Genomic DNA, 15,341 nt, shown 5'->3' with positions numbered 1-15,341 from the left:
AGGAAAAATCTTATATGCCCTCCCAGTGCAATGCACTGGCTTCCGCATTGTGTCCCACAGCCCTCTATTGGATGGTATGTATTACAGCTGTTATTGTTTGTTCTCACTCATGGAGCAAAATTCTTTAATGCACCAAGTAGCTACCTGTGTTTCTGCAGCCTAAGGTCAAAGCTTCTAATCTCTAGGCCACATGGAGGAAGTTGACTAATGATTGTGATTTCTTATGTGGCCATGGATTAGGATTCCGTTTCCTCATGAATTAAGGGGTAGATCTGAATATACTAAAAGCCTTGAACATTATCACTGGTGGCTCAATCTATTTTCATTATGACATGTGATCCTGGATTATTATCAATTATTCACAACTATGGAAAAGTTCATGGAGATGTCATTTTGAGACGAGGATATGAATGTTATTTTTCCATCCAAAGTAATACGAATTTGTTTAGCTGTATATATTATATAAAGTCATACACTGTTATTTCTTGCTACATTCCATTTTAGGGCCTGATCCAAATCTCACTGAAATCAGTGGAAAGAATCTCCCGTTAACTTCAATGGGCTTTGGATCAGATCCTCAGTGAAAATAAATGCTAATATAATGCAATTCCATACAGTCAATACATATTTATTAAAATAAATCTGGAAAATGTGCATCTTAATCTATTTATTTTATGGTATGTATATATATATATATATATATATATATATATATATATATATATATATATGTATTTATGACATATTAAGCTACCCAATTTAAACCAGAAAAACAGGAATACAATATATTGCACTACTGCTAGCTCACAGTAGTTGGCAGCTACCTTCTTGCATTTCCTGACCTAAAAATGTCTCTAAGCCATTATCTTGCCAAATGCAATTTTAAATGAATGAGAGAGAAATCTTGACTATCAGGGTTAATTACGTAGATACATATTTTTAACTGTACCAGAGCAAGAAGAATTGCAGTAAGAGGCTGGAATTATAATAAAATAAAGTTAATTTTCAAATTCAGCTGTAACTATGGTAACCATTCACTGTATTTAACAGTCTGTATAAAAAGCTACCGACCTTAACTAGACAAGAATAAATCGCATATAATGTTACCCTACAGACGTTCCAAAGATTATAAACTATTTTAAATGGAACTTTGTGTGTTTTTTATATTTTCAGAAGCCATTTGACATTAACATTACCTTCCTTGTTCACATTGACTGCAAGGACATATAGTCAGACAGTTAAAGGCAGAATATTAAGTAAGTAAAATTTCAGAGTGAGAGGCAAAGGAGAGTTAAAATGTGAAATTAGGAATTAAATTAAGAAATACTAGTCACAGGGTAAAATGCTATGATTTTCTTTGGGTGTATAACATGAGATTGTGATACTGAGCCCAAAATCTGCTCTCACTGTAGCTCATGCATCCCCATTGTCTTAAATGGAGTTGTCTTCATGTAAGCAACTCCCAGCGTTCCTCTGTACAAGAATAGCTTGATTAAAGGACTGGATGCAGGGGAGGATTAATGCACAGGCCCATGGGGCTCACGCCTAGGGGCCCTGATCAATTTAGAGGCCTCCAGAAGCGCCAGAACCTGTTTAGAAGGTGGGGCCACTGGCTCCAGAACTGTGGCCTTACACCCCTGTTTCTGCTCTTCGCTCTGAGGCCCCACCCCTTGGCCAGGGTGAAAGCTGGAGCCAGGCCTTTATAAAAGCCGCACAGGGAGCCTGGGCTGCTGTGGGGAGCCCCAGACCCTCCACCTACCCTGGGCAGGGTCCTGAGAGCAGCCCGGAGGGGCAGGGACATGGGCCTGGGGCTGCTCTCAGGCATCCTGGGCCCCCACCCAGGGTAGGTGGAAGGTCCAGAGTTCCCCAAAGCAGCCTGCACTCTCTGGGTGGCTCTTGTCACGGCCCAGCTTCAGCTTCTGGCTGGGGGCGAGGGGCGGGGCCCTATGGCGAGGGGAGCGTGGGGGGCCCAAATGTTCTTTGTTCTCTGGGCACCAATAAATCTTAATCCACCTCCGACTGGCTGTAATATCCTAAACTCTGCCCAACCCCCAGGAGATTCCACATCTTCCTCTCGAGTTCCCAACGACCAAGTACAGCGCGTTTTGGTCTGATGGGTGAGATGATTACTTCCCTTGCTTGTTTCTTTCAGAATGCAACAAAGATCATGCTGACCTTCCTCTCCCATATCTGTCGTTCTGCTCTGTTTTATGTCTCATTCTTGTTTTCTGCCTTTGTGACAAGAATATTTTCATGGACCTGAGTACACAAAATTGGAGGCTAGGGCTAATGAAGTGTTCTTTTGCTATTTTGTTATGGGCAGCCGGTGACACTTTGGGGATCATAATGAGCAATAAAATACCTGTCAACTACTGTGAGAGCCCCTGGTTTAACTACTTGTGTACTATCTGCTTCTAGGTCAATTTGTTCTGCCTGCTGGTCTATAACATGGGATCTCACAAATCCCTGGCTCTTCAGGGAGGCATTTCGGTTTGTGTCTGACTTTAAGATAAGGCCACATCCCCTGTGTGGTGTAGCTAGAAAAGACTCAAAACACAACTTAAGCTGAGAGAACCCTATTAAAATGGAATGGGGGAGAAGGTATTTATAAATTAATCAGGCATGGTTTTGTTATGCAATGTTTTGGTTTTGGTAGGGTTGTCTCTACTGGTGAGAATGTCTTTACTATCTGGACATCAGTAGCTGAGGGAGGATAAAGAAAAAGAGGGGAGAGAAAAAATTATTTTAATTAAAATATTTGTAAACTCTTTCCCCTTTTGGTTGATGTAGCTGGCTTTAGTGGAAGGTTCAGATAGCCTTGCCTGTAGTAAATATTACAGATACAAGCTTTCTGAGCAAGTCTTGTCCCTTCAGGCACAGTCTAGGCAGGGGGACTGTGCCCTGTGTGTGTGCATTGGAGCATTGCATTGCTTCGCCACAGCACAGAGAGTTTGGAAGTGGGTCAGGGAGGATGACTGTAGATTTACTAGCCAAAACCACATGTAGTTGAAGGAGACTGGACTTTACCACAGCCCCTGGGATGTAGTAACAGCCATAAATGGCTGTGCTGCTGCTCCACTACTGCTATCAGGTTGGGGTGGAGAAAAGACTTTTTCTGCCTACACTTACATGGGTCCTATGTACCTGCTTTGCACAGGGAGCCAGGATTTGGCTCTGGATGAGCAAAGCTTTCTGCTCCAAGCATCAGTTCCAGCTCGCTACAGTAACTCCAAAAAGACAATGGGCTTCAAATAAAAAGTTAATGAGAAGAAACACAATTCTAGTTATTCAAGGGATTCATTTGCTTTTCATTTAAATCCATAAGAAAAACAAATGCAAGAAACCCCTTTTTGTTTGAAAGTGTGTAATGTGTGTTGATAGCATTGAGAACTGTCTGTTTAACATCACTGCATCCGATCACTGCTATCGTTTCACATCACATCACACCTGTTTTCATATCGCTATCGTACAACAAGCTTCTATGCTTACTGCACCTCAGCATATGTGCAAGTTAAAGCTTCAAGGAGCATGGTTTATTATAATTGCATCCTTTGGACACGTGTGTCCTTCCCTGAAATGTCTATGGTGATCCTGATGTCCTCAACGATCTAACAACTAGAAAGCACTAGAAAATGCAAGCCTGTATCTGGCATACAGCTTTAGATACACAGCTGTGCTGTATGCGTGCCAGGGCTGATCTGTCTGCAGTACATGTTGTGTTCCAGTTGCTTGACCTCTAGTAAGGTGAGAGGGAAACTGCTGTACTGTAGTAGGAGGCAGACACTTTCTCTTTACTGCTTTCTTTTCATTTCTTTTCCTTAAGCTTCTGTATCTTAAGAAAAAGTACGTTGCCGGTGCAGGCACATAGTTTTAGTTAATAATATGTTCAAGTAACTACTCTGCATATGTATCCCATGTATTACCATTTGGATTCTATGTAAGGTGTCTCTTTATCATTTTGATATGTAAAATACATGCAATGTTTTAATCACATATCTTAAATCTGTGAATGCATTTAACTACAATGGAAAAGGAAAGGAAAATCATGGGGTTTGTTCTTTATAAATCCTCAATGGATTTGATTAAATCATTTTTATTCATACTCCCAGATGCAAGCACCCTTATTATCTTATTTCTGCTAAGAGTAGATGCAATCACATGAAGATTACTAACATTTTGCTACATGAAACTGGAGATAAAGATTACCAGCAAAGTAGCAGATGCTGGATTTTGCAAACCAAATTATTTCCAGATAGTTCAGTATCTGTCTAAATATATTCACCATAGAGGATGAGGAAAAGTTCACTTAGCACCTCCAAGTTTATCCATTTTCATATTTCTTGTTTGAATGGTGTTAATATCATTGTGTCAGACTCACTGTGGAAGCTCCAGTGAGATACTGAAGGATGAATGTGGCCCACTGTTGTTGGTTTGATGGAACACAGTGCTTAGAACAAGTGTTTTGATAAACTGTAGGTTATGAAATTAATCTAGCATTTGCCTTTGAAAGATAAAAAGGAAAAACAAAGGTTGAAGTGATGAACTGCAGTAAATATAAAAGATAAATGATTATTTAAAATGTGGCTACGATGGTGGTGCTTGTTCATGGAGCAGGTCCTCAAGGAATCAATCCTGAAGCACTTACATGAGAGGAAAGTGATCAGGAACAGTCAGCATGGATTCACCAAGGGAAGGTCATGCCTGACTAATCGAATCGCCTTCTATGATGAGATTACTGGTTCTGTGGATGAAGGGAAAGCAGTGGATGTATTGTATCTTGACTTTAGCAAAGCTTTTGACACGGTCTCCCACAGTATTCTTGTCAGCAAGTTAAAGAAGTATGGGCTGGATGAATGCACTATAAGGTGGGTAGAAAGTTGGCTAGATTGTCGGGCTCAACGGGTAGTGATCAATGGCTCCATGTCTAGTTGGCAGCCGGTGTCAAGTGGAGTGCCCCAGGGGTCGGTCCTGGGGCCGGTTTTGTTCAATATCTTCATAAATGATCTGGAGGATGGTGTGGATTGCACTCTCAGCAAATTTGCGGATGATACTAAACTGGGAGGAGTGGTAGACACGCTGGAGGGCAGGGATAGGATACAGAGGGACCTAGACAAATTGGAGGATTGGGCCAAAAGAAATCTGATGAGGTTCAATAAGGATAAGTGCAGGGTCCTGCACTTAGGACGGAAGAACCCAATGCACAGCTACAGACTAGGGACCGAATGGCTAGGCAGCAGTTCTGTGGAAAAGGACCTAGGGGTGACAGTGGACGAGAAGCTGGATATGAGTCAGCAGTGTGCCCTTGTTGCCAAGAAGGCCAATGGCATTTTGGGATGTATAAGTAGGGGCATAGCGAGCAGATCGAGGGACGTGATCGTCCCCCTCTATTCGACATTGGTGAGGCCTCATCTGGAGTACTGTGTCCAGTTTTGGGCCCCACACTTCAAGAAGGAAGTGGATAAATTGGAAAGAGTCCAGCAAAGGGCAACAAAAATGATTAGGGGTCTGGAACACATGACTTATGAGGAGAGGCTGAGGGAACTGGGATTGTTTAAGTCTGCGGAAGAGAAGAATGAGGGGGGATTTGATAGCTGCTTTCAACTACCTGAGAGGTGGTTCCAGAGAGGATGGTTCTAGACTATTCTCAGTGGTGGAAGAGGACAGGACAAGGAGTAGTAGTCTCAAGTTGCAGTGGGGGAGGTTTAGGTTGGATATTAGGAAAAACTTTTTCACTAGGAGGGTAGTGAAACACTGGAATACGTTGCCTAGGGAGGTGGTGGAATCTCCTTCCTTAGAAGTTTTTAAGGTCAGGCTTGACAAAGCCCTGGCTGGGATGATTTAATTGGGGATGGGTCCTGCTTTTGAGCAGGGGGTTGGACTAGATGACCTCCTGAGGTCCCTTCCAACCCTGATATTCTATGATTCTATGATTCTAATATATTTGGTATTTTAAAGTACCATTAATGTTATAGCCATGTAAATACACATATGAGAAATAGGAATACTTATGTTAAAAAACTGTACTGACAAAGTCTGATTAGTCAATAATAGCCAAAGCTGAAATTTAAACCATAAAATGCCTCCTCAAGCGTCTATCTATATTATACTGGCTGGCACCCAGCATGTGTCAGTTTTTAAATAACTCATTCCCATGACCTTTGCAGCTCACCAACTTCTACAACAGTGCAAAAAAGAGCCTCACATAAGCGCTAAAGGCTGCCAAAATTTAAGAAGTCAGCATACCTCAAAATGATCAAAAGCAAAAGAAAAATAAAACACCGATTATATAACATACAGTCAATTCAAAAAGAGCTTGACAATGTTCCAAAAGCATGTTACAGAGATGGATCTGTAGTCTGAATAATTCCAGCATACTTCAAGGACAGTGAGCCAGACAAGTAAGCAGAAGTTAGGGGCAAGGGACACAACAACTAACTTTCATTTGATTTTTTTTAAATATTCATATAAACTAAATAGACAAAGTCTAAAGCAAAGAGTAAATATTTATGTGAAAGGGGTTTACATAAGATAATAGCTCTACTTATTAACTAAGAAGGAAAACATTATAGCTAACTCATCAAGCTGTTAATATCAAAGAAGTTTCTAAAAAAAGAAAGGGGTGGGGGCAGAGGGCTGTTGTGTGTAGGTTTTAAATTAGGAAGTCCTATAAAAATCCTTTTAGATTTTGTCTAGTGTTATTTCCATAGCAGTCATAAATCTTGAGTCTAAACTATCTGTCTACTCCCACTGAAATAAATAGGAGTGGGTGACAGACCACTTTTGTCAAGTAAATATTCTAATCTCCATTGTTATAAGAGCAGATGGGACCTAGATTAAAACCTCAGCTCCTAAGAACTTTGAATTCTGAGGCAGTGGTTCAGAATCGAAGCCTGGCTCCAAATCTGAATTTCTGGGCTATCCTCTAGCTCACCTTAATTGATCACTCTCATTATAGTGTGTATGCAACACCCATTTTTTCATGTTCTCTGTGTGTATATATATATATATATCTTCCTACTGTATTTTCCACTGCATGCATCCAATGAAGTGGGTTTTAGCCCACAAAAGCTTATGCTCAAATAAATTTGTTAGTCTCTAAGGTGCCACAAGTACTCCTCGTTCTTTTTGCTGATACAGACTAACATGGCAACCACTCTGAACTCTATCTCCATAAGCATCTTCAACTCAGAAGTAGACCTCCATGCTAAGAAAAAAGCACTGGACAGTACTTAGCTGAGAGGTGGTACCAATTGCTTCCCCAGTACTGGTGGCCTATAGTCACGGCTGCTTGGTTCCATAGAGGCAACTGCACTGGCTGAACACTGGCTAAATATTGTGCATTCTAGTCCATTTACTCCCACCCTCAAGCTTCCTCCACAAATACATAATGCACAGCACACTTAACTATTGCCCATATGTCAACCCTGGATATTTGATGAGTGTTGTTAATTAATTAATCTTAATTAAGATTTTGCATTATACTATGAAAGAAATGAATGTGGCTATTTCTTTATCAGCTGAAGACAGAAAGTTCTGGGTGACAGTCTGAAGTCTGTAACTGTTAGTGGAAGCATGCTGTTTGGCATTAGGGTATAGTTAAGAGGTGCCCCCATAACTTGAACTTATTTACTTGCTTTGTAGAGTTTACAATGGTGGGATGTCACATTTACCCTTAATCCCTTTTTAAACAAAGTTTTTGTTCATGCTAATGTCAGCAAGTTAAAGTGCTAGCCGAACACATTTCTATCATAGGGTAACCGGACAGAAAATGTGAAAAATAGGGGTAGGGGGTGGGGGGTAATAGGAGCCTATATAAGAAAAAAACCCCAAAATCGGGACTGTCCCTATAAAATCGAGACATCTGGTCACTCTATTCTATCATCACTCTGATGGGATTCAAAATTATCAACTATATATACCATCTTAAATGTACCAAATGAATAATAAAGTCCCTAGCTCTAAGCTAACAGACTAAAGGCATGAGTGGGTATAATGCAGTGCAATACAATAGAAAACAGAGTGGGTATCTGACCATAATGCTTCACTGAACATATATTCAATTCAATATTGAATATAATTCAATTTTTTGAATTGTTTTGAAGCAGGAAAGAGAAGGGATTTGGACTGCATGAACCAGGAAGCTGGTCAAAATGAACTGGGAGGCTTTGCCAAGTGAAACTGTATTGGTAATTTCAGTAAGAACTGCAAAATCATACTATTAGAAAAGGCTCAGATAGCATTTTACTGGTGAGTCCCAGAGCCCCAGTCCTGCAAGGTGCTGAATGCCCTCACCTAACATTCAACTCAGTGGAAGTTGAAAGTGCTCAGCCCCTGAACGCTGAAATCCTTTATTTACAGAACAGATGGAAGTGCAGCAGTAATGTGAGCCTCCTCATTATGCCCACCAATGTGCCTCTACCCTGACCTGGGACACCAGTTCTAGCAGGGAGTGGATATTTCAGTCCCCATGCTCATTTAGGCCTTAGTTGTCCCATTTAGAAACAGCCCTGGATTGCAGCCACACACATTTTGGGGGAGAAGAATTCTTTCTTGAACTCCCCAGTGCATGGGGGCAAAAGGACATCCACTGCTATCCCTTTTCATTAAGTACAGGTTATTCTACTGAGCTGCACTGATCCTGCTCTCTGGGCCAGTGCAAGGATGAGGGGTTGTGGCCACCTCTTCCTTTCCCACTTTGGGGTAGCTTCTTCATCTCTTCTCCTTGTGGACTGATATAAGAGCCAGGCATGTTCTGGCCCTCATTCCTTAGATTGCCTTTGCTGCAAGTCCATAGTGGTACTGATTATGGTTGTGGTTTCTGTAATACATATACTTGTCCACAGGGAACTGAACTAATACCAACAAACCACTCCACACAGGCCACCAAATGGTAACAACTCTTGATTACAGTGATCTGGAGTAGAAATGAAAGTTTATGTCCAATTACCAATCTCTTGAGCCATCCAATTTTTAAAATAACAAGATAATGATTGTGATGTTTTGGGGTTCAGCCAGGTTGTGTCACCACCTGCCCTGAAATCCTCCTTTATTGAGCCTGTGGGGCCTTGTGTTGAATGCAATCCTGTTTTACCGCTCTCCCTATCTTTCCCCTGCTAAATAAATATTTCCTTTTCCTATATTCATTGTATTCTGTGTGTGTGTGTGTGTGTGTTCATTCTGGGGGATTTGGAACAGGTGCCTCTGGGGTGAAAGGGACTTTAACTGCTGCATTCCTGTGTTCACCTTTTCTTGGCCAGAGCTATCTGCAGAGCAGACTCCATCTAGGCCACAAGGGCACTAAAGTTACAAGAGATCAACGCACAGCTTATTACTTCAACTAGAATTAACAATTGCTTAAATTCAAATACAACACTGGGTTGGGTTTAGATGAAAAGTAAAACAAGTCTATTTAATCAAAAAGAGGGGGGCTTTAAAGGAGATTAAGTACAAGAGATAAAGACAAAAATGCAAATAAAAGTAAAAATACAAGCAAATAAAAATAAAATATGCTTTCTATTGTCTAAGAACTAACTCAACAAGTTATAATCTTTGTTCAAGGTAGATTTCTTACCAATCGTTCTTCTTTCCAGCCAGGGATGACTTTGTCAAAGTCAGGACCTTCCATAACAGTACAAGGTGCTGGTTTTCCTCGTCTTCCTAGGTGAACGATAACCAAAATCTTTGTGTTCCTCATATCTCTGAGTTCATTGACCGAGTTTCAAGAGGCAGAGTGACCTCATGCTGTTCTTCCCTTCCTGTGGATTTCCCATCTCAATGCTGATTCATATGTGAATAGGGCTTCCATTGTTTTGATTCCATAATACTTAATTTATATTGTCTGGGAGAGAACCTTTTTCTCCCTTTGTTTGGTGGCAGACTTTAAAATATAATTTCAGTGAGTATCCATAATTCCTCATATAGTGTTAATACATACATTTTACAATTATATTAATCACCATTAGTGTCATTAGCTTTCATAAAAGACTTTACATGATACACTGTTATAATACAGTAATATTGTATACAATCAATTCAATTATTTATCCTTTGAGGTTCAGACCCCATCTTTATAGTTGAGGCTTTCTCTCCCACTCACAAGGTTGATGGCTTTGTTTCCATTTTATGTAAATATGCCTTCATTGTCTCTGCCTGACAACCGAGCTAGTCAGCCAAGCAAATACATTCCATTGTCTAGGGCAGAGTGGGTTTATGAATTGCTTGCCAAACACATTCTAAAATATAAGTCTAGCACCTATCCATAACTCTTTGTACATAACCCATACATACATCACATGGGAATACTAATGATCGGTGAATTATTAATTTTCCAGTTATATCTTACACGATACCTTTTAGATACAGACTATAACAAGTGTGTTAGCTGTAGTGAGTATGAGAGGCCAGATGAGCTGCTGACACAAAGTGGTGAACTATCAAGGGGTCTCTGTTACAATTATTAAATATTGGATGCTTTTCATAGTCTTAGGAGGATTATATAAACATAACATATTTTGTCTATTACTAAGCATACTATTAATCTTCTTTAGGAAAAATGCAAACATTTGGAGCCTATCAAGCTCTTTTGGATAGTAGCTAGTAGTAACTGCAAATTTAGTTACTTTTTTTGAAAGATTATATCGTATAAAAGGCAATGGGACAAACTCTACCCATAGATACGATATATCTGTCAACTTTAAAAAAAAATGCAGCAGCCAAAGAGCCCTCCTCCCCATCCAAAGCCAGGAAAATTATCTGGGCAAGACTCTCAGCCCTAGCTGCACGGTTGCATATATTATTTAATATGCTATATAGAGGTGCTACTACATCTTTATACATTATTTTTCCAGGATAGTAGCCAAAGTATTTAGCTTTGCCCTGTTCTCCCATATTTCCTCAGGCCACACACACACACATCCATTCCCACTCCCCCCAAAATATTTTATGGATCCTCTGCATAGGAACATTTTTGGGGTGTCAGTTGTTATGACGGCCTGCGAAGTAGAAACATTCAGTTTGTGCACAGAACTTTGAGATAGATTTTGTAGTAGATTGTTCTGCTTTTTGGCATGGAAGCTATAGGAGCAAGTTGGCTTTTTTTAAATCACTGTGCCTCTTATACTATGCAAAGATGGATATTGCAACAATATTAAGTAGGCAGGGGATGCAAAACCAATTGAAGTATCGCTCAATGTTCCTGAACTTACTTTCAGTAAAATTATGTGAATATTTAAACCAGAAGTTTATTACAAATGCCTGACTGAAAACGTGAGTTGAAGAGCTACACTAACGTTCTTCTGGAAATCTGTATCAGAGGCTTCAGGGCTGAATACTGAAACACTCTGACTGCTGTAATAATGCATCGCTGCCCTTAATTCTTCACTGTAGAATCAATCCACTATTGGCTGCAGACACAATAGAAAGAAACTGATGGATTTCAGTATACTTGGATGATAAACCATTCATCCAGAGAAACAGCTAGACGCTCCATGTCTTAAGTAATAAGAAGTGTTGGGAACTTGCATCCCCAGCAGCAAGTGACATCAAATGTTAACCAATCATGGAAAAACATATCTTTATTCTTTGGTACCTTTCCTACAAAAATGAGCATTGCTCAAAGAGAACAAAAAGTTTTGGTCAGCCAGAATATAGGAGAGAGGGAAAATCTAACATTCCATTCAGATAGAGAAACTTAATTCTTGGCAAGCCAATAAACTAGCATGAATTTGAAGGCCACAGTTTATCTATTGTTTGTAGAATTTATATTAGACTGTTATGGCCAAATCCTTTTCTATCTCTTGCTAGCTTAACTATCAAACTTTTTCCAGTCTACATCACACTTTGCCTGCACTGCTATCTGGACATTTACTGTCTTGCTCTCAGCGAGATATGTAGTTTGAGCACAACAGTGGGAGCCAGAGACTCGTCGCTTCTCTGACAGCTGTCATGCTAGTTTCCACCTTGGCCTTGAATGAGGAAGAGAGGTGGAGTGACTTAATTTCCCCACCCATTTCTGGCTGGCCATAAAACATGAATTCTGTTTCATGCACAAATAAACTGAGGTTTAAAAGTTTGTTTGCTCCGATGCAGAGTGAAAATGAGACTTTGAAACTTTTCATGAAAATATGAGTAAGCGAGCTCCTGTCCCAGAATAGCCAATAGTGCAGGGGGTAGGGCAATCAACTGGCAGGTAGGGGACTGATATTCAAGTTCCTGTTCTGCCTGAGTCAGTGCTCTAGAGTGAGTCAGTCTCTCTCTGGCCCAATGTATATTTAATTATTTATACACAGTGGAATGGCTTCAATATGAGAGATTAAAAAAAGAACAAAAGGCTGAATGAAGGTGGTTAGGTACTCACATAGGATGTGAGAGACTCAAGCTAAAGTCCTAGCTCTGAATTGAGCACAGCAGAACCTTTCACATGGGTCTCACACATACCAGGTGAGTTCCCTAACCACTGATCTTTTGGGTATTTGGGGGTGGCATTCTCTCCCTCTCTAACTTTGACCAGAAATTCCATTCTGGACCTGAAAAACCTTCATCAAACTTGAAACTTTTCTTGGGAAGTGGCATTTTCTGAAAAAAAAAATCAACAATTTCCTGATCAGCTCTAGATAATACTGATCTTGCTACTTCACAGGGCATTATGAAAAAGAGAATTAATGGTTGTAAAATATTTTGAAGAGTAAAAGTGCTACATATGATGATCTCTTATTTTGTATTTCATCTTTCCTGAGCAGACTATGGAGCATCATTTTCTTCAGAGGTGGAGACAAGAACCCATTTCAAATCATTTCTCAAGGCCTATAACTCTCAAATTTGAAGTACAATTGTCAGGAAGAGAATCTCACTCTGTACTCCCAGCTAATCGTTATTTTGCCTTTGACTAAGTCCAAGGCTGCAAGAGCTCCACATTCCCCAAACTGACAATTAATTAATATCAGTTCAGCTAATTCATAGAGTTCAAGATGACTGATTAGCTAATCTGATCTCCTGTATGACACAAGTCATTCAACTGGCAGCTTGCCCCTGCTTCTGTATATTACTTATTTACAAAAGAGGAGGGAGAATGGCAAAGAAATTTGAGCCAGGACCTCTCAACATCAAGTCCTTCAGTTTTTGATGAGCCCAAATGGCACCACCAGACTTCAACTACCACGTGGCTAGAAAGGGCTGATTATGTACCTCTGTAATAGGGGGCTTGAAGGGCCAGTTGGCCTAGTGGTTGGAGTGCTTGACTTCCTGCCACCTACTTCTGTGCTCAAGGTGCTTCAGTCTTTAAAGCAAGGGGTCGGAGAATCCAGGCGTTCCTACTCCACTGGGCCCCAGCTCAGGGCACTGTGTAAATCAACTCCTGAGTTGGGGAGCTCCCAGCAGGGAGTCTATGTTCACTGCCCTGGGCTACTTCCTACTGTTGCCCCTTCAGTTTGCAGCATGGCCCTTATAGTCCAAGTTCCTGGCTTGTCTCTAGGAGTGGCCCCTTTTGCACCCTAGGCAGAATCCTGCTGTGATTCCAGGTTCCTCTGGGTGGGAGAGCCATAAATTTGGTGGGTCATTACCCCCACAAGATCTCCACGCTTCTAGGTCTCTTTCTCTGTCTCTTTTGGCTAGAAAGATAATGCTTGGTTCCTAGTGGCTGCCTCTGCTGGCAGGCTAGTGAGCCTTCCTTCAGGTAGAGAAGCAGCTAGATTCTGCCTCTTCACCAGTCAGCCACAAACTGAGCCAGGCTCTGGTCTTTTCTCTCCCCTCCAGGCCTGGCATTTGCTGCTGGTATAATAGGGAGGGGCTAGCTGGGCCCAAAGGCTCTTTTTAACCTCGTCTGTGCTGTTGGGCCAATTTTACAGCCAGAAGCAAACTACCTTGCCACGGTGAACTGGGCAAGACTCTGCCCCTCTCATATTCCTATTTGTAGTGGAATGGACTTGGAGATTTAGTAACATACTAAAATACAGTAACACTTATTTTGGCCCATTTCTACCTCTAACATGATGGTGGCTCCTACCTTGAACATTTTAGAATGACAACTGGACCACTGCTGCTGCAATGTTGCTCTGTGACTACCAGCCATGATTTTTGGATGCTTCTTGTATCTCAAAGGATTTATCAGATACTGGCTGTCTGAACTGCCCTAGCAGCGATAAACTATTCAGTAACTAATGCCCGCTGGGCATTACATGACCAAAATTCATGCTTCCATCCATGTATAGAATGAGATCAATGGTGATTTTATACTAACCCATTTCTGCATGCCCATAAAGAAGTAGTTATCATCAATCAAGTACACTCAGATGCAGTCTGACTCCATTCTTTCATCTTTTCACACATTGGTGGGGGGAAATTAATGTCTTCATTGCGCCTGCCTATATACTACTTATCAGCTCCGATAAGTCATAGTCATAGCACACTTTGCTAATCTACTTTTATCTATGTGCTACAAAGAAATAATATAAATGATTAATCTTCTATGCTCTTTGATGAAATCCTTCATGTACAGAGGTGTTTGTCAGACATAGCTAGGTTATGCATATGTTTCCTATAATCATCTTCACCTTAATGGTTATCCTGTTGATCAGTAAATGTGCTTTAAAAACCATACAATCCAATAATACCACAGTGATGGACATGGCATAAATTCCTACATAGATACTATGCCACAATCACACAATATTACTATTTTAAACTGTAATGTTTTGGACTATTGCAGCATTTTAAAGGATTGTTCCATTATACTCTACTATTTGACCTTCATACAAAGTGTTAGTGAGCAGTAGTTTCTAAGTACATCCATTCTGACATCTCAAAGGGACTTAAGTAGCACAACCTGTCATTTCTTTTACTGCTTTCACTGCACAAATGTTAATATACTAACAGATACAAGGAAGGATAAAAATGCAGGTAGTGCCAATGTTTTAATTTTATCATAGAAGTGCTTCATTTGCAAAAAGAACATTACTTCCAACATTGCACAGGCTAGTTATTTAAATGCATCCAGAGTATGCCAGAGCAAAGGTTCAAATAACTTGTGAGTGGGCATTCTGCCAGCCTAAAGATAGGAATGGGTGGAGACAGTGAAAAGACCATGTATGTGTATAGAGATAGAGGTGAGCAAGTCAACAAAAGCTTTGCTCATGTTAAGTACTTAAGTCTCTGGTCCTGACTGAGGACAAAACAAGAATAAGCTAAGTAAAAAGACAGAATATCCAAGCTTTATAGTGCAGGCTCCAATATTCTGCTGGGATGTTAAGGTGAGCATTAATACTTTTTTCCTACTAAAAAGTATTTTGTGAACACCACAAGAAAATTGTATTGTAATTTTAAAATTAATTTATGCTCACAAACAGTAT

General features: G+C 40.4%; 1 protein-coding gene across 1 annotated transcript in view; it reads left to right on the top strand.

Annotated features, from left to right (window-relative positions):
* Positions 1–15,341, top strand: part of PDP1 (pyruvate dehydrogenase phosphatase catalytic subunit 1) — a 39,856-nt gene that overhangs the window by 12,937 nt on the left and 11,578 nt on the right. The window lies entirely within an intron of this gene.

This window comes from Caretta caretta, chromosome 2 (assembly GCF_965140235.1).
Source record: "Caretta caretta isolate rCarCar2 chromosome 2, rCarCar1.hap1, whole genome shotgun sequence".
Taxonomy (NCBI): Eukaryota; Metazoa; Chordata; order Testudines; family Cheloniidae; genus Caretta; species Caretta caretta.
Note: the sequence above shows the minus strand (reverse complement) of the source record. Positions and strands in the feature narration are given on the sequence as shown.